This window comes from Cupressus sempervirens, chromosome 4 (assembly GCF_028749045.1).
Source record: "Cupressus sempervirens isolate cs-2001-9-10 chromosome 4, ASM2874904v1, whole genome shotgun sequence".
NCBI classification, from domain to species: Eukaryota; Viridiplantae; Streptophyta; class Pinopsida; order Cupressales; family Cupressaceae; genus Cupressus; species Cupressus sempervirens.
This window is the reverse complement of record NC_143121.1, coordinates 466,714,855-466,737,954: the sequence shown is the minus strand read 5'-3', so window position 1 is coordinate 466,737,954 and position 23,100 is coordinate 466,714,855.

Sequence of the window (23,100 nt, the reverse complement as noted above, 5' to 3'; positions counted from 1 at the left end):
AAATACAAGAGAACACATGCCAACTCCCGCAGATCAAATATCACAACATTTTTTTTCAAAGTGTGCTAGCAAATTAGGAACATGCGACTAGCAATTAGCAAAATTATTCTAACTCTAGGACAATTACTAAAATCATAATGCACAATTAGGAAAAGGTTCCCCAATATGTCTCCAACATATCCCCAACCACTCAAACCATAAGTCCACCATTCTGAGCTCAAAGCCCCTACATACATGATTGTAGACTACCCTAGGATACTTTTGCATCAGATCACCTACAAGGATTCAATCCATAAGCCTAGAGTTCTTTAAGGGACGGAAAATTTGAGACTACCACCTTGTATGGTTTTAGTTTTCCTCTTAGTCCTAAGTATATTTCAAAGATCTTTAGCCTTCCCTATGAGGGTATGAATTTATTCAAGGAGAGGAAGATTATAGATGAAGCTATAGAAAAATTCACAAAAAATGATGAAGAGAGGAATGCTTTGATCAAAGAAGGAGACTAATTTTTAAGCTTGTAGATTAAATCCATATGGAGGAAGGTTCTGACTTGTGTTAGGGCTTAATTCACCCTTTAGTCCATAGCTATAATTCTAATTTATAATCATTTTTGGTACTAGGGTGGGGTTTCTTTTCCCCTATACATTTCAAAATCCCTCAATAATAGTGTATTTGAGCATAGGAAAAATGCTTCTAAGCTCATTCTTCACAAAGGGATTATTATACTTTTCTTAGAATACTATAAAGCCTACACCTCAAAACCTACTATTAAAAAGAAGAAGGTTGAAGGTGATTTGGCTAGTGGAGTGAAAATAAAATCACCTTGGGGCTCCAATGTTATAGAAAAAGTGGAATGGAGATTGGCAATGATAATGAAGATATACCAAAGGGTTTGATGGATACTAGGGAATAAGGGAATGTATAGAAGGATGAGATTAAGGGTATGGAGAGTGATGTCAAGTCAAAGGAGAAATGTTCTTTCGAAGACAAAATCAGGAGCCCATCCCTTTAATGAAAAAAAACCCTATGGAAGGTAAGGATAGGGAAAAAAAGAAGTAGGCTGTGAAGAAGAAGAAGGACATCTCCCTTGTTAATAATCTTGTTGACCACCCTCTTATGAATTCCAATGGGAATCATTTTGATCAAGGAATTAGTGGGACTATGTTAGAGAAGGAGAACCCATAATCTAGTTTTATCCCCTTGTCCTTTGAATTCCCCCATAATGCCAAGGATAAATGTAATGTCTCACTTGATATTGACACTTGGGTGTATAAAAAAATTCACTCTCTTAGAAATAAAATTGGATATTTGGAGAATATTATTAAAAAAGAAGACAAAGCTGGGAAGAATCAAGAAGGAAATTATAACAAAATCCCAGAGTATTTCAAGTTGTATGAGGACAAGCTTGAGATGATCCATACAGATAGTGATGACAGGATTTTATCCCCCCTAAAAAAGCTTATGGATTTCATGGGAAAAATTATTTGGATGGCATAGAACTGAATGTGGACTTGGGAAATAATTAGGAGATGGTTGTCAGAGATGAACTTGGTAAAAGGACTAGGATGGGCCTTAATAGGAAAGCAAGTACTAAGTAAAAATTTATGAAGTAGTTGAACACTACAATGGATGAGGTGAACATGATGGGGATTCAATCTCTCAAATATCTTTAGGATTTTTCTTTGTTTCTTGGTGGGTATGTTTATTGGCTATGCGAGTTCATTATTTCTTTTAGTTTTGTGTCTTCTAGTTGCCAGTTGGTTTTTAGGTGGTTTTCTAGTTATGTCTATGTTCCAAAAATGTTTCAAAAATTTGGTTCTTCTTTGAATATCTTTATGCAATATCTTGTCTAGGGTTTTGGGTCCCCTTCTAAAACCCATTTTTACCTTAATCCAAAAACATACTAAAATATTAAAGTTATAATAGATGAAAAATACATAATTATTTTTTTATTTATTAATAAAACATATAGATATAAATGTATGTGTATGTGTGTGTGTGTGTTGCTAAATAGATTTTCCGCTATTTTCATGAGGGGTGAAATCATCAATCTACACAATCCAAGTTAGATCCAATCATAAGAAGTCTAGGTCAATGAAAAATTTAACTCCCATTCAAGAGAGAGATAGTGAAGAATTGAAATGCATCACATAATCATCAAATAAATCACAATGCAAACTAACTAATTAGATCTCCCTTGGCTCTCTCCTCAAGATAGTAGATGTAAGATTATGAAAATTAACTCTCACAATATAGAATTTTTAGACTTTAATTAAGGTTGGGAGATTGGAAAGCTAACTAGAATTGATTGACCAAATGTCTAAGCATGAATAATTAGATGAATAATTTGATGGACTAAACAAGTGAGACTAATTAATAGTTTTGAGGCTACATAACACAATAAATTTAATAGTTAGCTCTTCTGATTGGAAGAAGATTAAATGAATTAGGAGGATGGAGAGAAGTCTAATTTTTTTAGCATTAAAAGTGTCAGTGTATATAAGTATTTACTATTTACACTATACTTAATTTTACTTAGGATAATACATATTCATATTAGCTGTCATATAAAAAACTAGGAGTTTGCATTTTCATATGAGTTGTCATGTAGACAACATAGTAGTTTGCACTCCAATTAAGCACATATTATCTACTACATCTTTTTATGAGATACACCTTTGTATTCTTATCCCCTCATTGTTGCACACACATTCATGCACAATGGAGGATATTCCACTCTTGGTGGACATGTGCTTAGTTGTTATTCTTATCTCTTATATGACTTCTAGACATATTGGTTTTCTTTATATACAAGACACTTCTATGATGTATTCATCCAATTAATTGATTAATCCACTCTCATTTGATCATATCTTGTCTCTCTTGTGCCATCTCTTGAGCTTCTAGATCTTGGCATTTCTTTCTTGCCTTAGGAAAATTATTACATTGTATGAAAGCTTGAGGCAAATTTTTACATGGTGTCAAAGCTATACCAAATTCTTATATGGTATCAGAGCCATAAGAGTTTCATTGCATAACCATTGGAGAGTTTTTTTGTAGGTCAAGAATGGAGCTTGCTGGTGTAAATTAGATATTGACATCACATTTAGAAGGTCAAAAAACCCCTAAATCAACTTTTGTTTCATCAAAATTAGACATCTAAGGTGAAATCTAGAATCATTTGATTTTTAGAGGTGTGGCGGCAGTGATTCAAGAAAAACAATTACAGAGGTGATTTTCAATCAACGATATCTCCCTCATGTATGGACTCCATTTTTTGAGAATTTTTTTATTTTTTTGTTTTCGGGTAGAATTTTGTGATCTAAACATTGGTGCAAGTTGTTTGTGATGTATGTTTACGAATATTTCTAAAAATTGCAAATCCTATTTTTTACAACTTCAAAGGCTTCGTTCGGGCTCATATGGACACATATTTAGGTGCTATTTTTTTTGAAAGTGTATAATTTTTTGTCTACTTTTTAGATCTTATATTCATTTGGAGTAATTTTGAGTGGACATAGTACTTTTAGGATTTGGTAATTTTGACATTTTTTGCAGTTGTAATTAATTAAATCCTTAAGAGGTCTCATGTCTTGTCTTGTTTACTCATATGTAACTTCATATTTGTTGTTTTAACTATTAAAATTAAAATTCCACTCTGGTTCATTTTGATAAGTGGTCAATTGTACATGCACTAAGTATAAAGTGCCAAAGCATCTATTTAGGGGGGGGTTCCTTTTTTTTTGCATTTTGGAGTGCATTAATTTGTTTTTCTTGAGATAAGAAAAGTATGGGTAAAGCCATGGAATTCACAATGCATCTTGTATTTGTATTTTTTACTAGGGATAATTATGCATCATGGGCAGAGGGAATCATTATATATTGTAGATAGATAAAAATCTTGCCTAATCTTTATGGAATTATTCCTAAGCCCAAGTCAAAGCTCAAAAAGTTAGCTTGGTGTTATAGGCATATTCATATAAGGGGATTGATTACTTATAGCCTGGTCCATCTTTCTTCTCTAAAGTTGGTAGCAAGCTAGAAGGTATTAAGTGCCTATGCACAAGTCGGCTTATTATTTGGAAACACTTTGGAGATCCTTATGTTCCTTCATTACCAGAAGATCTAGTTGCAGATTGTCTCCTTCCACTTGATGATGTAGATAATATTCCCTACGATAAGCATACGTTATGTAAGATTCAAACTTTTGATGATATTCAAAGTCTTGATGATATAAAGATTCTAGTTGTAGCTACTAATTCTCTTATCAATATTGCATCTATTATTGATTCTAATGATGCTTGTATACATACAATCATGGATTCACATGATTCAGTGTAGCATGATATTTATTATCTTCCAAACTCAGTTCCATGGGATGACTACTTGGAAGACATTTCTAGTTTATTTTTGGAGTCATATATTATAGATTTTAGAGACACAATTGATGACATTCATCTCCTCTTTAGTGAAGATGATCCTTCTTTAGTTGTTGCAAGGGAACACTCTAACGCTAATCTTCATTCTCTACTTGATTAGTCCTTTAATGCTGACATGATGTTAGATCCTTTGATACAATAGTTGGAGGAGGTCACTTTCCCTTCAGAAGAGACACTTGAGTCTTTGATATATGTTCTACATTCATCCTTAGTCAATCTTGATTTGTCTCTTTTAGTAGAGTGGCATAGGACACATGATTTGGAGGAGACACCTTTCAGTATTGACATGGGGACACTTGAGTGGGATTCAAGGATTTCATACATTTTGAGGTTTCTTCCTACATATGGGGAAGGCTACTTGGAGTCATTCCTAATCAAGCTTGGAGCATCTTCTATTGGTGTATATTCTACATTGAGGAGAGGCTACTTGGTCTATCTTCCTCTTCTTCTCTCTTATTGGGGGATTTTTTCCACACATGATGTCTTCTTCTCTCTCATTTTCCTTTATTGTACTTATCTCTCTTTCTCTACTTTATGAGAGATTGTATTGCATCTCTCTTTTTGGATGGGGGTTTTTCCCATGTGGGTTTCCCTCTTTCTCTACTTTATGAGAGCTTGTATTGCATCTATCTTTTGTACTTTCATCTTATACATGAGTACCTAACATGGTCTAGTAGTTGGGACCCATCTTGCATTATTATCCAGCTTTTGTGAGCTTAAGTACATTCTCCTAAGTTGCACTTAAGGGGGGGGCGTGAGGGAGGGTATTGGTGTAAATAAGTATTTACCATTTACACTTTACTTAAGTTTACTTAAGATAATGCATATTCATATTAGTTGTCATATAGACACCTAGAAGTTTGCATATTCATATGAGTTGTCATGTAGACAAAACAATAGTTTACACTCCAATTCAACAAATGTTGTCTACTACATATTTTTATGAGATACACCTTTGTATTCTTATCCTCTCATTGTTGCACATACATTCATGCACATTGGAGTATAATCCACTCTTGGTGGACATGTGCTTAGTTTTTATGCTTATCTCTTGTATGACTCCTAGACATATCAATTGCCTTTATATACAAGGCACTTCTATGATGTATTCATCCAATTATTTGATTAATTCATTCTCATTTTATCATATCATGTCTTGCTTGTGCTATCTCTTGAGCTTCTAGGTCTTGGCATTTTTATTCTTTCTTTAGGAAATTTCTTACATGGTGTTAGAGCTATATCAAATTCTTATAAAAGAAATAAATTGAATGGCCCAAAGAAAAACTGTTAATCAAAATAAATTCAAAATTTTAATTAATTGTGCATGAGAGGGATAAATAAATTGATTTATTTTTCTAAATTAATTTTTCACATTAGAGAAATGGAAAATTAAATAAATTAATAATTTATCTAATTTAAAAAGATGCACTTAAAGTATTGATCAAAATAAAAGATGGACTCAAGTAAAAGAAATTATCACCTAATTGTGTTGATAATAAAAACCAAGGATAATTTTTAGTAAATAATATGGTTTTTTTTTGAATTGAAGTAAATAGATTAATTAAATAATATTAAATGTTCAAGAATATGAGTACATGGAAAGATTACTAGAACTTTCTTATAGAATTAGGGTTTACTTTTTTGTTCATCATTGTAAACTTCTTTAAAAGACCTTGACAAATAAGCAATTATGTGATGAAAAATTAGATGATATAACAATTTTCTCTTCTGTCAATAAAAAAGAAGTGAATGACTATTTTTTGGTAGGTATATCCTATGTTGGGTGACCACATTAAATCTTTGAGTTATTTTATTTATGTGTTCTCTTATTTCTATATTATTTTAATATTATTTATTACTCATCTCTTTCCTAAACCCTAACAACAATTCTATCTTCTAAAGTTTTATTGACCATACATCCACACAAAATAAGTAGAAAAAGCTTTATGGAAACAAAAAAATTCCAAATATTAAAAATTCTTAACTTTGTTTATTTTCCCTTCAATTTATTAAAATCTTTCAATACTTGACCTAGATATTCTTTATAAATTTTAGTTTCCCCTTTTACAAATTCCCTTATTAGTTCAAACTATGTTTCACCACTAGTCATCTTCTTCAATATTTTTTTTTTAGTATTTACTACTCAAATCATAACTCGCAACCTCCTAATTAAAATCCTCACATATTACTTCTGATAATATCTCATTCAACACAATAGATGGATCCAAAATAATATCCTCATGAAAAGATAACAAATTTACTTTTTCATGTATCACTATATTAACTTATTCATTAGTGGCCACAATGTTGCAATATGAGCCCTTTGTAACTTCTCTTGTCTTTATACCTTTAATTTTACCTTTTGACAGATTGCTCTATTATTGTAAATTATACCTATAGGTCTTTTTCTTTATTATTAGTTACTATAAATCCTTCTAATTCATTTGTCACAACTTGTCCATTACTTCATAATCCTTTATCCTCTTTAATCACACATACCCCTATTTGAGAAATACAAATCCACATATCCCATATAACACCTACATGCATGAACCTGCTACAAGGAAGTGAAAATAAGAGAAGGCCACAATTTGGCTCTATAAAAATTAAAGAGTATATTTATCAGAACAAAGAATGAGAAGAAAATACAAGAGATCAATCCCTATAGAAGGAGACCATAAAACCTAAAAAGAAAACCCTAAGAGGTAAAAGGCATTTAATAATTAGTATTAATTATTGAATGGCTAATGCAAGTACATATAGGGTAATACTAAGAAGGGAGTAAAGAGAATATAATCATTTTAATTAAATTAATTCTTTACTCTAGGGATCCCCCCCATCGAGATGAGCAAAAATACATGAAAAAGTGAGGAAACTACAATATTGAAAGCATAAATGGGTCCTAACAACATGGTTTGATGAGGTACCTAATTCAATCAAATATTTGTAAAATGTGGAAATAGAGAAACCATTTGGAAAAAAAATCCTACTCCAAAAGGAGATTGAACAGTACTAAAATAATAAATAGATGGGAGGAAGGGAACATTACTAAGACCCCCCAAGGACATCTTCTTTCACACTAACCATAGATCACATTTAAAGATATGTAGGGATGCAAAAGGTTCAGTGAAAATGTCAACAACCCTCTCTATAGTGCAAATATACTCCAAGCTAAGAGAGCCACCTTGAATCAAATAAATAATGAAGTGAATATGAAGCTCAATTTGTGTTTGGTTTATTGATACTCATTTAGGTTATGGAAAATGTGTATATCTCTCTAATTTTCACACCAAGGAAAGATGGAACTATCAAGAGGAAAACTAAACTCTCTCATCAACTGTCGAATCCATAAAACCTCCTAACCAGATAGCACAATTGTCATGTACTCTACCTCTAAATATGATAATGTGCAACCATGCTAATTCTTACAAGACCATTTGATAGGACCAAAACCAAGACAAAAAATAAATCCAAAAGTAAACCTCTAATCATCAATATCACTAGCCCAATCTAAGTTTGTGTAACCAGCAATGTGAGGCTACCTTAATATTATATAGTGAATTTGATAATATGTAGTACCACATATGTACTTCAAGATACTTTTGGCAGCTTTCCAATGACTCTCATGTGAATCATGTGAGAATTTAAAGACAAGTCCAATCTCAAAGGAAATAATAGGATGTGTGTGTGAGGTACAACAAACTATACATAAACTATCTATATAAAGTGGAATTCATTGTAGGAGTGGAGAAAGTGGTAGATAAAAAAGTAACCAACTAAAAAGGTGTGGGAGAAGGCTTGTAATCAAGCATGATATTCCATTTGAAGACTCAATAAGTTGCATGCACAAAAAATAATGTAGAAGTCCAAGGTTTGTCATCTCAAACTACTCTCTCGAAGCTCACTGAACAATCTGAATCATAGAGGGTGAGATACATGTAATAATGAGATCATCAACATATGACACACATATCAATAGATTAACCCCACGATGTTGAATGTATACTTTAGGATCAAAATGATAATGTGTAAACTATGATGCAAGAAATAAGGAATCCATCTTCTCATACCAAGCCTAGGGGCTTGTTTGAGACCATATAAGGACCTCCTAAGTTTGTATGCCATAGAAGAGTCCTACACAAAACCATGAGGCTTCTCCATATAGACTCCTCATTTAGGTTTCCATGCAAGATAACACTATTCACATCCATCTAGAATATTGTTTGTCCCTAAGAAGATGCAAGAGAGAGTGCAAGGAAAATATAATTTATCTTGGTGACATGTGAAAAGGTCTCATAGTAATCAATACCCTCCACCTATAAATTATATTTCTCAAAAAGATGTTCCTTTTGTACCTTTCAATAGAACCTTCTACAACATACTTCATATGGTATACCCACTGACACCAATTCCTTTCATAATATGACAAAGATCCCAAGTTTGGTTCTTCATCAAAGAAGATTAGTCATCATCCATATCCCTATAATAATATGAACATCTTTTCACCTATGAAAAATTCTGTTGATCATATAAAATGGCATAACTCAATAGTCCAATACTAAATATCTAGTCATGAGTGTGATGAAAATCTTAAGGATTTACTTCTTTATGTCTAGCTACATCAATAACATCACAAGCCAACTCAAACACTTTCTAAACATCTAGTGGAGATGGGGAAGGTGGATCATCATCAAGATCTTCCTTAGAGGATATGTAAAAATATAGAGTGTAGAAGTTGATGAAGGCCAACTTCATAGCTCACCAAGATCACCTACATGCAAATAACCTGATAAAGAGAAATTGAAGAAGGAAAGGTAGGGCTTGGAGAATCTCAACGGAGTGAGAGAAATTATATTGCAACAATGAAAAATGAAATTTTTGTACAATATGATATGATATTACAATAGGAGAGCCTATATACAAAAGCCTCTAGGAAGCTTTTAGAACAAGCTAGAAAGCACTAGTAGATAAGGTTGACAACTAAGCATACATCCAAAAAAGGTGGATTATCCTCCATGTAGGTGAGAAGATAAGTGTGACTAGGTAGGGACAAACTCTTGTGCTGTCAACAACTCCTAGATGACAACTAATAACTAAATGCATTTAACTTAAGTACACTTAAGTAAAGCATAAATAATAATTGTTTACTCTAACACCCCTCCTTAAGTGCAACTTATGGGAATGCACTTAAGATTACAAAAAGCTAGGATGAAATGAAAAATGGGTCCCAACAATGAGGCCATGTTAGGTACCCATGTATAAATGCAAAGAAATACAACCTCTAAAAATGAGGAAAGAGGGAAAACCTCATGGGAAAAACCCTCCCCCAAAAAGAGGTAAGTACAAACATGTAGATAAAGCATGAAGGAAGAAAGGAAGGCCTCAACAAGACCCCCAAGGAAAACTTCCACTGAAAATGGCTCAAGAGACTCTCTCAAAACCATAAGTACAACTAGCCCCCCCATGAGAGATAGAAAATACACCAAAGCCCCCCTAGAATAATGGAGACCCTAGAGAAAGAATCAAACCAATGAAATTCCAATGTGGAGGAAACAAGGGAAGAAAACATGGGAACCCCTAAATGAGAGGGAAAACTGGAAGGCCTAACTAATGCTCAAAGAAGAAAATATGGGGATCCTGAAAGGGAATCCCCAAGGTAGGTGTGATGAAACTATCATGAATGTCCACTATAGAATATGCAATAGGTGCACCTAGATTCTCTATGAATGGAGCTAGAGGATTAGATAGAGTAGAAGAAGAATCCTGGTAAAGAGAAAATACCTCAACTAGATGTGGTGTGGAAGTCAAAATAGGGATCTCAAGAACAATATAAAGGTTCAAGTATCCTAACTGCACCACATGATGCTCCTGTGAAAGAGAAGAAGTGTGCTTCAATAATGGAGATGGTGGACCAAAGTGCAAGAAGATGTAGAGATGAGTGCAAGGATCAAATATCCCTATAGAAATAAGACCTCTTGTTACACAATCCTAAATGAAGATTGAATCTATAGTGAACTCAACTGTCTTCCTTGATCCACTATGTGTAATCTGAGAAATCGAGAGAAGGTTTGTAGTCAAAGATGGAACATATAATACATCATTGAATATACCATCTTGGATGAAAACTAAACGTTTCTTCCATACTTTTAGGGTAGTTTTATTCCCTATGACAATATGAGGAATGGGAGAAGCCTCAATAGTGGAGAAGACACCTTGAGAAGACATCATATGGTGAGAAGCACCTGAATCTAGTATCCAAGGGACCTATGAAGGGGATGCAATGGAAGCCTATAATGCATGACCCTTTCCAAGATCTAGTGTAAATTTCAAAGAGGTGGAAGAAGAGTAAAAAGAAGACCCTTGTGAGGTAGAAGAGGATGGAGAGGAAACAATGCTCTTCTAAAGGAGAGGTTTCAAATTGACAATCTGTTTCTCATAGCCATCAAATCTCTTATGAAAACAACATGACTCATCATGAGGTCCCTTCTAACAATAGGAACATGTAGGAGTCTTAGTCTTCTTTTTCTCCTTCTTCTTAGAAGAAGAGGATGAACTAGTAGAGTGCTAAGAGGAGGAATCAGATATTTGCTTCAACTTCTGCTCCTATGTATCCTTGGCAAGCAATGCCTCTAACTGTGAACCTATAAGTGAATCCATCTAAGCGATCTTGGACTATTCCCATGTTAACTGATCACAAAATGTCTCAAAAGAAGGCATCTAATGTCTGGTACCCAAGGCATCCATAGTGGAGTAGAAAGTGGAAGAAAAGATCTAATATTATCCTTGCAACTTTGAGAGTATAAAAAAGATACACTCATCATCTATTTTGTTTTTCCCACATCCCTACAAAACTATGCACAAATATTTGAACTTCATCAAGAAGTCTTCAATGGTGGGCACTAGGAAAGCTATTAGGTGTCAAAGAAGTCAACTTTTCATCAAGCTAAAGTGCTTGAAATTCATTCATTGTGCCAAAAAATTTGTGAAACTTGGTCCAAATAGCCCAAGGAGTGGTCAAACCATCCAAGTTAAATAGGAGGCTATCTGAGATGTTTAGTGTAATCAATCCCACAGCTTCATCCATTTTGTTTCTGTGCTAAAGAACCTCAAGGGGCACTACAAAATAGATTGGTTCTCATCTAGACATGACCATAGGCCTCATGACATGAGAAGCCTAATCATTTATGCTTTCTAGGTGTGATAATTGTGCGGCATGAGCTAGGTCACAGAAGAATCCAACATTGAGAGAAGAAGATAGAAGTAGAGGGTCTTATTCTGAAGTAAATTAAAGAAAAGAAAATTGCCCCCCATAATTTATAAAGATATCCCTCAAATACTAAAGAAACAACTATAGAAAGCACAAAAACTGAGAAAAGAACCTGGATTCTGGATGTAGAGAGAAAACTAAAGCCTATATTTCAACACCAAAAATGGGAGCTCAAACAAACTTGGAATGAAATGAAACCAACATCAATGTCTCTATCTCAAAACTAGCTTTCTAGCACTTCCTTTGGATCAAAAAAAGACCTCTGTATGCTCAAGTTATGGCCAAAAAACCAACTGCTGCTCCAAAAGACAAGCTCACTAGAAAAAGATAGGTACTGCAAAAAATTTGATGACCATATGACTGTCAACTGGACATCTCTAGAAAAAGAATCCAGCTACCAAAATGCTGATGTTAGCAACTAGAAAATGATGTCACCCTACCAAAAAATGACATCAGCAGGGGGTCATGGGTGATGACATCAACCTATTAGAAGATGACATCATGCTTGGAAATGCTAACATTGGTGGCCAAGAAATTTGACGTGGTATGTTGAAAAATGACATCACTAGTTGTAGAGTGATGTAAGCCTGCATAGGGTTTTTAGTGGTAGTTTCATTGGTGGAGGTGGCCCCCAGGTGGAGAACACTAGTGGTGGAGGCACCAGAGCAGTGCAGCGGGGGTTGCGGAGTAGCAGTTGCAGGTGGGTGGCACTGTGGTGTCTCCATGGTGGTGCAGCTAGCTATGGTGTCGTGGGGGTGGTACTGCAGTGGCGTGGTGGTACTGCTATAGTGATGCCTTTTTAAATTTATTTTTTGCATCTGTATAGTTTGTATGACCTCTTGGGGGGGCTAAAAAAATTGGCCAAACACTACAGAAGCCAAAAATAGAAAAATTTATATGAATCTTGACTATAACTGGCCTTCTAAACTTAATGGCAGTATCCATTTAGGCCCGAAGTTCCCCAAAATATTGCTCTTACTCCTAATTGAAGAAAAAATCACAAATAGACTAGGGTTTGTGTCTTCGAATCGTGGCTTCAAAAATTCTTCAAACCAGGAAGTAGCAGGGAGGCTCTTATACCATGTAGAAGTTGATAAAATCCAACTTTATAGTGCACCAAGATTAATCTAACATTGTAGATGTTGATAAAAACCAACTACACAATGCACCAAGATCACTTGCATGTAGATAACCTACTGAAGAGAAACTGAAGAAGGAAAGGTAGGACTTGGAGAATCTCAACGGAGTGAGAGAAATTATATTCAACAATAAAAAATGAATTGTTTTACAATATGATATGATATTACAATAGGAGAGCCTATATATAAAGGCCTCTAGGAAGCTTGTAGAACAAGCTAGAAAGCACTGGGAAGATAAGGTTGACAACTAAGCATACATCCACAAAAGGTGGATTATCCTCCATGTAGGTGAGAATATAAGTATGACTAGGTAGAAACAAACTTTGATGTTGTCAACAACTCCTAGATGACAACTAATAACTAAATGCATTTAACCTAAGTAAACTTAAGTAAAGTGTAAATAATAATTATTTACTCTAACATAGAGGAGAAGAGGAAGTACTACGAAATGAGGGAGAATATTGTAATGGGGGATCTATCTAATGATAGTGCTTATGAAATTGGACATCTCACTAAAATGAGACCTCTATGGAATTAGGATCAAACATTTGATACACCTTACACATCCTCACAATAGCTAAAAAATATGAGTGGTCAACTTTCTTCTTCTCCATGGCTTTCTAGGAGTCAAATTTTACAATGCCTTGTGAGGCATCTAATTATGAATATAGTTGGCACAATTGATAGCCTCAACCCAAAATGAAGAACTCATAGCTCAATAATGTGTCGTACAACTAGCTATCTCCTATAATTTTATGTTCTTTCTCTCAACAACCACATTCTATTAAGGGGTATGATGACTTGTGAACTGATGATGTAAACCATGCTTCATGAAAAAATCTATGAAAGACTAATTCACATATTCCCTACCATTTTTAGTGCATATACACCTGATATAAAGACCATATTACTTCTCGACTTATGTCTTAAAGACTCAAAATAAATCAAAGACACAAGACTTGTACTTTAAGAAGTACACTCATGTGCATCTCGAGAAGTTATTTATGAAGTTATTTAAATAACATAATCATTGTGTATCAACTAAAATAGTTCCTTATCACATGTGGTTCTACCTTTTTGAAAGGGATCTCTATGATGTTTTTCAAGTGCAAAAGCTCAACAAGCACCATCAATACAAGAAATCTAAGGTAGCCCAGTCACTAGCTCCCATGTACTCATCAACTATAGATATCTATAATTGAAATGACTAGAAATATCATGCCAAAGTTTTCTCACTTTGTATCCATGAGAAATAATAGAAACACTTGTAGAATTGGAGCTCCCAAATCTATCAAACCAATATAAGTGAGATTGTAAATCAACACTTCCTATAGAAACAATAAAATTAGGATCACAAAGGTCTTGAATAACCAAATCCTGTGGTCAGAAATAAATTGTCTTACAGATAAGAGGCATGTAGAAATGGATTGAACTAATAAAATATCCTGTCAAAAACTACCCTCCAAATAAATTATGCTAGAACCTAAAACTGAAAGGTGTGTAGAGTCACCACTACAATTTTATGTAGGAATACTTTGAGAAAGTGAGGTCACAAAATTAGGTGAGTATGTCATATGGTACAAAGCACTTGAATTAGTGATCTAAGTAGAAAGAGAAGACAAATATCATAAAGAAAGATTGTGTCCTTTCCTTGAAGAAGGAGGTGGTGTCTTTAGATAAACAATACTATGTTTTTGTATGACCTCCACTAAAGCCTCTAGACATTTCCAACACCTAGGAATGGGATTTACTTCCTTGTAACAAAAACTACAAGGATTGACTATAAATTTCTTATTCTAGGAGGGAGACTCAATAGTCATAGAAGGTTTACCCTTCAAAGTGGATTTCCATGTATCTGATCTAGGAGATGGCTTGGAGGAACTTTCACTATCAAGTGAATCTTATTTGGGCTTTTGTTTCTTCTTTAGCATCCCTATAGATGTCTGAGTAACCAATACCTAGTTCTTTGATCTTGATAGAGATTCTAATAATGTAAGCTTGGCCTTCTCTCTAGTTAATTGATCACATAATACCTCAAATATGGGAATGGTAAATCTAGAACCAAAAGCATCCATAGTGGAATAGAAGCTACATGATAAAATCTAAAAGTTTCCTTCAAGCTTTGACAACATCAGATATATGCACTCCTTATCAGTCTTCACTTTTCCACAACTATGTAAGAAATATCTATGTTGCTTAAACCCCATCAAAAAGTCCTTAATTGAGGGAAAAAGCATTAGGTTCAAGTGATATAATCTTTGCCTCAATCTACGATTTCCTAAACTGATTAATAGCACCAAAAAAGTCCTTGAACTTGGCCCACATCTCTTGATGGGTACTTAACCCATCAAGATAAAAATAGAAGCTATCTGAAATATATAAGTAAATTAGATCCATAACTTCATCCATCTTATTTTTGTGCTACATGACCTCAAAAGGTCTCTATAAAACTAGTTGTAGTTTATTTGAACAAGATCAGTAACCTTTTAAACAAAGAAATCATTTCATGGAAGTTGTCCATTTGGGTAGTTATGTGGGCTTAGAGGAACTAGACTATAAGAAGAGGTCTCAAAATTTTTTAGAAGGTTCTTTTTTAAAATATATTTTTGGTTTACTGATGTAAATGAAAGAATCAAGAAAGAAAAACACCCTCCACAATGCAAGTAATCAAATAGTAGATGCCATATAAAAAGTGTATAAAATAAAAGACAAAAAATAGTTCATATGAGTATCATGTCTACTTTTAAAAAAATATGATTTAATAGTAGATAAATAGGAAAGTTATCAACAAGATATTTTTGATGCTTCTTCTAGATTGAGAAAAAAAGCTAATATGAGAAAATTAGCACCTCCTCCCTAAATGCAAGAAGGATCAATTGGATTTGGTAGAAAAATAAGGTAATCATATAGAAATAAATCCCAAATAACCTACACCATCTTCATGGGCTCAAAAAGAGCTTTCTAACAATATAGGATTTATCAAAAAACTCTTACATATGCTAGAGATATGAAAATTTTATTGAAAGGCCCTTTGGAAGTAAAAAAAGGCCTAAAAGAAAAACACTCTAGGATTAAAATGAGTCCCCCCACCCCCCCCCCCCCCCCCCCCTGCTAGGCCGACATGTTACTATAGGCATAGAAAAAGGAACTGGGCTAGCTATGGGTGACATATAGGCAAAAATTTCTAGTGGTGGTAGTGGATCAGGGCATGATGGTGTAATTAGAGGAGGTGGCACTCAAGATAGTGGTCAAGGGTCACTAGGTTGTTAGTTCAAAGAGGGTCACAATTTGTATAGACCACTAAGAAGGTTTTCAAATAACTATAATTCTTTACAAAGTGATTTGAAAAATACTTGTAGTGTGCATTTTTTTTTTTTTGAGTGATGAAAATGTACCTCAAGGTGCATGTAGAGGGTCACATGATCTTTTATGGCCATTAGTTTTTTGTGTTTCCTCACAAATTTGTCTAGATATGATGTATTTATTATCAAAATAGTTTTTTTGGGTGCTACAAGCTTAGTGGTGATGTCTATTTTAAATTAAAGTACACCAAAAAATAGTGACCCCCATATTTGTATAAAAAATACCTAAAAATACTAGATCTTATCCAACAAATCCTTGTTCCTATATTTTCTTCAATAACGAACAAGTTGCAAAAAATTTGGATTTGATACCATGAAAGATTTGCAATACAAATCCATAGATCCTATTGAACATGTGCATGCATAATTATTTCACAAGAAAAGATAAGAGTTGCAAGAATATATTTATCACACAAAAGAATGAGTAGAAAATACAAGAGATCGGTCCTTATAGAAGGAGATCATAACATGTAAAAGGGAAACCCTGAAAGGTAAAAGACATTTAATAATTAATATTAATTATTAAATGACTAATGCAAGTACATAAAAGGCAATTTTCAGAATGGAGTAAAGATAATTTAATCATTGTAGTTAAATCAATTCTTTACTCTAAAACTATTTAATACATACTATCTATCTCCTCTTTTCCATTTCCTACAATCATAACGTAATTAGGAAAACCATTCTTTTACAAATCCATTCTTCTTGCAAACATGTCGAACACCTAATGGAGTTTTCTTTTATCCACTCCATCGCAATTTTTATCCAATTTTTTTTAAATTTTTTTTTTATGAGTATTCTTACACTAATCCCCATCCTTTTTTTTTATAACCCTCTACACTCATTTTTCACAATTTAGTTATAAAAAAAGTTAAATACATTATAGAGGTGTTGGGTAAAATGGATAAAGACTTGCAACAAGAATTTGAGGTTGGAAGGAAGTTGGAAGAAGGTGTCCTAGGGAAAATTTAGGAACTAAAGAAAGTAATTGGGGATAGCAATTCCAAAATTCAAGGTTTGGTTTAGAAACTCATCACTTGCAAAAGAAAATTAGATGTTGAGGGCATTGAGATTAGGGTAGACTTGATTGGAGAGGACAAAAGGTCTTAGGTAGAAGCTATGGGTAGACAGGGTAAAAGGACTAGGGGAAAGATGAAAAAGAAATTGATTATTGTGGAAAAGAATAAAGAGGATAACCCTAAGCTTGTTGAGATGTAGGTGACCAAGCTCCTAAAGGAGTTGGCTTTGTTTAGGTACTCTATTTTTTTTTTTCTTCTTTTATTAGCCTAGTATGTGTGGTTGGTTTTAGTTTTGTGCTAGTCTCTAGTTTTAGGATGCTAGAAATTACAGAGTTCTAAATTTTGTCAGCACTATTCTAATTTTGGTCTTCGTGATTTTTATCTTTGTACTTTGAAATGATCAAGTTTTGGGTCCTTGTAAAGTATATTTTTACCTTTATCTAAGAAAACCTATATACTCATAATTATAATCAAACTTACATGCCTCATCATATTCACTTATTGCAGCCCTATCTCTTAATTGTTTGAGAGTTTCCCCTATTTAAAATATTTTGTAGCTCTTCTTGACCAACTACTTCACTCTCTACTCACTAATTGGTCCTAGTGTTTGAATATCTCGCATTGATTTATTATTATTCTTAAGAGAACCTACTCTAATAATATTATAATGGTGGTCAACATCCACAACCACAAAAAAAACATAAAATATTTCTACACTTAAATTGACAAAAACTAAGATACCAAATGATAAGGACTCAATGAAATTACAATTAATAAAACTCATCTCACCCAATTTAGGTAATAGGAACACATAATAAGAAGAAAGTAATTGCTAATGAAAATTAACTTCTCAAGGTAAACAAGAAATATGAAACCAAAATACAATAACTTATTTTATTTATTGCAAACCAAGTCAAAGTTTACAAAGTATCAATTATGGTCTCATTCCTTATATTTACTCCTAAAATGCAATATTACATCATATTGACTATTCTTCAATGGATTTTTTAGATTACTCTCTCCATCATCTATCGGTTACAACCCTAGACTTCTCACTTGAGAAAATCTCATAGTCATTTAGCAATTTTTATAGTTTATAAGCTTTTTATGTTATGTAGCCCACAAACTAGTTTTATACATTCAATCTAATGCCCCTTAATGTGAACATATATATACTCCTTTGTGGTCTTTTATTTCTCCTAGTACAACATTTATCTCCATTCCATAACTACTCCTCATAATTAAGTTAAAAATATAGAAAACCAAAATTAGAACACTAGTTTTGAACAATGTTACAAGAAAGTAAGAAAATTGTTAATAACATAGTGCTCCTACATTAATTTATGATCTATTAAGACATAAATTGCAATATTAAAATGAAAAAGATAATCGAATACAAGATTTTATAATCAATATTATTTGATCTATTTTTCTTGTTGATATCACCACTAATTATATTTGTCGAGATGTTTTGCATATTGTCAAAGTCTGGTATTATCTATGATAGGTTTTGAAAATATGAAGACAACATTGGTGGGAGAGTTAGAAACTATCTAGAAAACATTGTATCGTCCCTAGTTAGCTTTAATTTTGAAATACTTTTGATCATTGTGAAATATTTTGGGGTTTTTGAGTAAAAACTCCTCATGTTCATACAACAATGTCATAATAAATAATCCAAAAACCCATTTATAATGAGATAAGGCTAAACAATTTTGTATGCAAAAAATTGAAAGCATAGAAATTTCCAATAAAACATCCATAAACATAGTAAGAATTATTGAAGCCACTTGAGAGTAGGAAACAAAAGGGTTTTGACCCATCCAATTTTACCAATAACTTTACAAATAGCTTGAACAACTTCCACATTATGAAGCTTTAAAAACCAATTAAGTTAAAAATATATATCACACTGATAAAGATCAACATGCTTCCAATAGAACTAGGAAATGTTAGCTCTACAATTCATTATCACATGGAAGAACATTAATATGGAATGAGAACAAGCTATGAAGACCATTATAAATCATACCTCTTTACCCCAAAGATCAAAGTAAGAAGTGTCATCAAACTCATGATGATGCCCGAGCATCCTGGGTGTAAGAGCAATATTGCATCACCCCAAAAATATTTGTATTTCAATCTTTTCTATTTTAATAAGGACTAGTAGGTAGGATGGTTGCTATTTATGGGAACTTGATATATTTATTAAGTTTGACATGTGAACTTAGAATGCTCTCATTTTCTATAGGAAGGTTCATTTTAGAGTTGTAAGCCTACCATAAAAATCTCATTGCTCAAGCATAAGTATTGGAGAAGTTATTGTAGATTTTTGGTGGAAAGATTTGTAGAAAAATTTTCAGGCTCACCGTTGGAGGCCTTAGAGTGCCTAGATGAGGTCCAAAAACTTGACAAAAGGGTGTTTGCATAGTTTTGAGTCTATAGATCAGGAGCTGGCATTTCTAAAAAGTGGTTATAATAGCCAATCAAAGCAACAATTCGTGAGTTATGGCCTTTCAAAGTTGGGCTACCCGAATTATCTAAAATAATTGTCAAAGATGTATTTGGCTGACTCTATATGTATTGTTAGGGTTTGTCAGCCCTAGGTATTAACTTTCAATGCCTGAAACCTTCCCATGTGACATAAAATTGCTTATTTAAAAAAGGCCCAAACATTGTTTAGGACAACTCTAGGTGATAGTTTGTAGCTTGTCTTGCAGATTATTTTAATGAAGGTGCCCATGTGGGTTAGCATATTGTACTTGAGAATTCTATGATTCCACATTTGCAATGCAAATAAGAATTCCATATTTTTTCTTGCATTGGTTGTTGTTTCTTTTTTTTTGTTATGAGTTTATGGTTTTAAGGGGAGTGCCCTTCATCAAGTGGTATCAGAGCTATAGTTCTTGATTGTGTGGACAGATCTTTGATTATGAGGTAGTTCACACCAGGACTATGGTTTGGGCTGAGTGTGTAGATAGATTGCCAACTATGAAGTAGTTTGCACTAGAGTTTCAATGGAAGCATGGAAATGCCTCCATGAAGAGAGCATGGTAGAAGATTTTTAGGTGTTACACCTAAGAGTTTCCAAGCCCTCCAAAGGAAAATGCATGCACTAGAAGAACAAATGTGAAGAGGAATAATTCTTCCTATGAGAGATGAAAACTAAGATGAGGGCAAAGTAGAAGAAATTTCCAGAGTAGAGGAAGTTCTAAACCCAGAGGAAGAGAGACTTTTTAGGGCCATCTCCAAGATTGGAAAAAAACCTAAGTTTGAGGTTCCCACATTTTCAAGAAATCTTAACCTAGAAGAGTTGATCGATTGGATAAATGAAATTGAGGAGTATTTTGAGTATGAAGATACTAAGGATCCAAATAGGTTCAAGTTTACAAAGGTAAAACTAAAGGGACATGCAAAGATCTAGTGGCAAGAGGTTTAGTTGGAGTAAAATAGAAAGGAAAAGGACAAAATCATTAGATGGGATTGGATGATAGCTAAAATGAAGCAAAAATTCATTCCTATGGATTATGAGCTTGATCTACTGAAGAAGATGAAAGGAATGAAGCAAATGGAAAAATATATTCAAGAGTATACCGAAGAGTTCTATTGAGTTCTCATTATAACTAGCCATGTAGAAGCTGATAAGGAGAAAGTTTCCTATTATCTTCATGGGTTAAGGACAAGCATTCAAGATGAGCTAAGTCTAGTTTGAATGAACAGTATTGAGGAGGCATATCAATTTTCCCTAAGAGTTGATGAGAAACTGAGCAAGAAGTTTGATAATAAGAATAGTGGAAGAGGTCATGGTGGAAGATCTGGTAGATGATCTTATGGAGGCTGTAGTGATGATCCAAAGAATAAGGATGAGGTTGGAAGTAGCAGTCAGAACCAAAGGGGAAACAATTCCAATAAAATCCATGATTAGAACAATAGAGATCAAAGAGGAAGAGGTAGAGGACAAGGATCTAGGAGAGGAGGCTACCATGGGAAATGTTTTCACTATGGAGAAGAAGGGCATAGAACATTTGAATCTACTCAATGCCAAGGAAGGATAGATCAAAGAACTAAAGACCCAACTAGAGTTGCACACATTGATGAAGATGCTAGACCCTCACATTCTAAAGATGCTAAAAGAGGAGAAGTCCTAGTTAACAAAAGAGTCTTGCTATGTGGTGAGAATGAACCTAATCAAAGAAGGGGTTTTTTTCACACAAGTTGTAGATGTGAAGATAAGTGTTTTGATGTGATCATTTATGGTGGAAGTACTAACAATCTGGTGTCAAAAATGATGGTCACCAAGTTGAAGCTAAAGAGAAAGAAACACCCACATCCATATTGTATTGCTTGGGTGAAATATGACCACAAGATTATGGTCAATGAGTAGTGCTTAGTGAAGTTCAAGATTGGAAGCTACCAAGATGAGGTACTATGTGATATCATACTATAGACATATGTCATATGTTGTTGGGTAGGTTGTGGCAGTTTGATAGGCATGTTATACATGATGGGTGAGAAAATACTTACACTTTGACCAAGGATGGAGTGAAACATAAGTTGAAACCATTGAAGGATAAAGAACAAAAGGTATCTAGAGTTGCCATAATATGTTTTGTTGATGGAAAAGAGTTCCTCAAAGGTATGAAGAGTCAACATGTGTGTTTTTCTATAATTCCAAAAGCTAGTAAAGAATAAGTAGAGGAGGTACCTGCAGAACTTTTAGATATGTTGAGAGAATTTTATGATATTATATCAAATAATGTACTTGATGGATTGCCCCAATGAGGAAGATCAATCACCAGATGGATTTGGTTCCAGGAGCTAGTTTTCCAAACAAAGCAACACATAGAATGACACCAACAAAAAGCGAAGTGTTGAATAGACAAGTTCATGAGTTGTTGTAGAAGGGGTTGATTCGAGAGAGTCTAAGTCCATGTGCTATACTAGTAGTATTAGCACCAAAAGTAAAATGGAGAATGGTAGATGTGCATAGATTCTTGCACTATCAACAAGATCACAATCAAATATAGATTTCCATTGCCAAGGATGGATGAAATTATGAACTATGTGAGTGGAGCTGAGTATTTCACAAAGATAGATCTGAAGAGTTGATACCATCAGATTTAGATTAGAGAAGGTGATGAGTGGAAGACTGCTTTCAAGATAAGGGAAGGTTTGTATGAGTGGTTAGTCATGCCTTTTGGGCTAGCCAATGCACCAAGCACTTTCATGAGGCTCATGAATGAGGTACTAAATGATTTTTTTGGTAATTTTGTCATTATTTACCTAGATGATATATTAATCTTTAGTAAGACATTGGAGGAGCATTTGATCCATATTCGCAAGATGTTTGATAAGTTGAGGGAAGAAAAGTTGTTGATAAACCTGAAGAAGTACAATTTTTTAAGGAAGGAGTTGGTGTACCTGAGATTTGTTGTCTTAGCAAAAGGTCTAAAAATGGATCCAAAGAAAGTGAAGGCTAGCCTTGAATGGCCTACTCCAAGGAGTGTGATAGAGGTAAGATATTTCCATGGACTGGCTACATTTTACAGAAGGTTCATAAGAAGTTTTAGCAGTATTTGTGGACCCTTGACTAAAACAACGAGAGGGGATAGGAAAGAGTTTAAGTGGACTATAGGAGCAGATACTTGAGTATTAGTCTATTGAAGCAGAAAGTTACTAAGCAGCTTGTTTTAGCAATTCTTGATTTTAACAAGGTGTTTCAAGTAGACTATGATGTTAGTGGTATTGTAATAGGAGTTTTTTTGAGCCAAGAAGGTAGACCTGCTGCTTATTTTAGTGAGAAGTTGAATGATGCAAAAAGAAAATATTATATTTATGATCAAGAATTTTATGCTATAGTTTAGGCATTGAAGA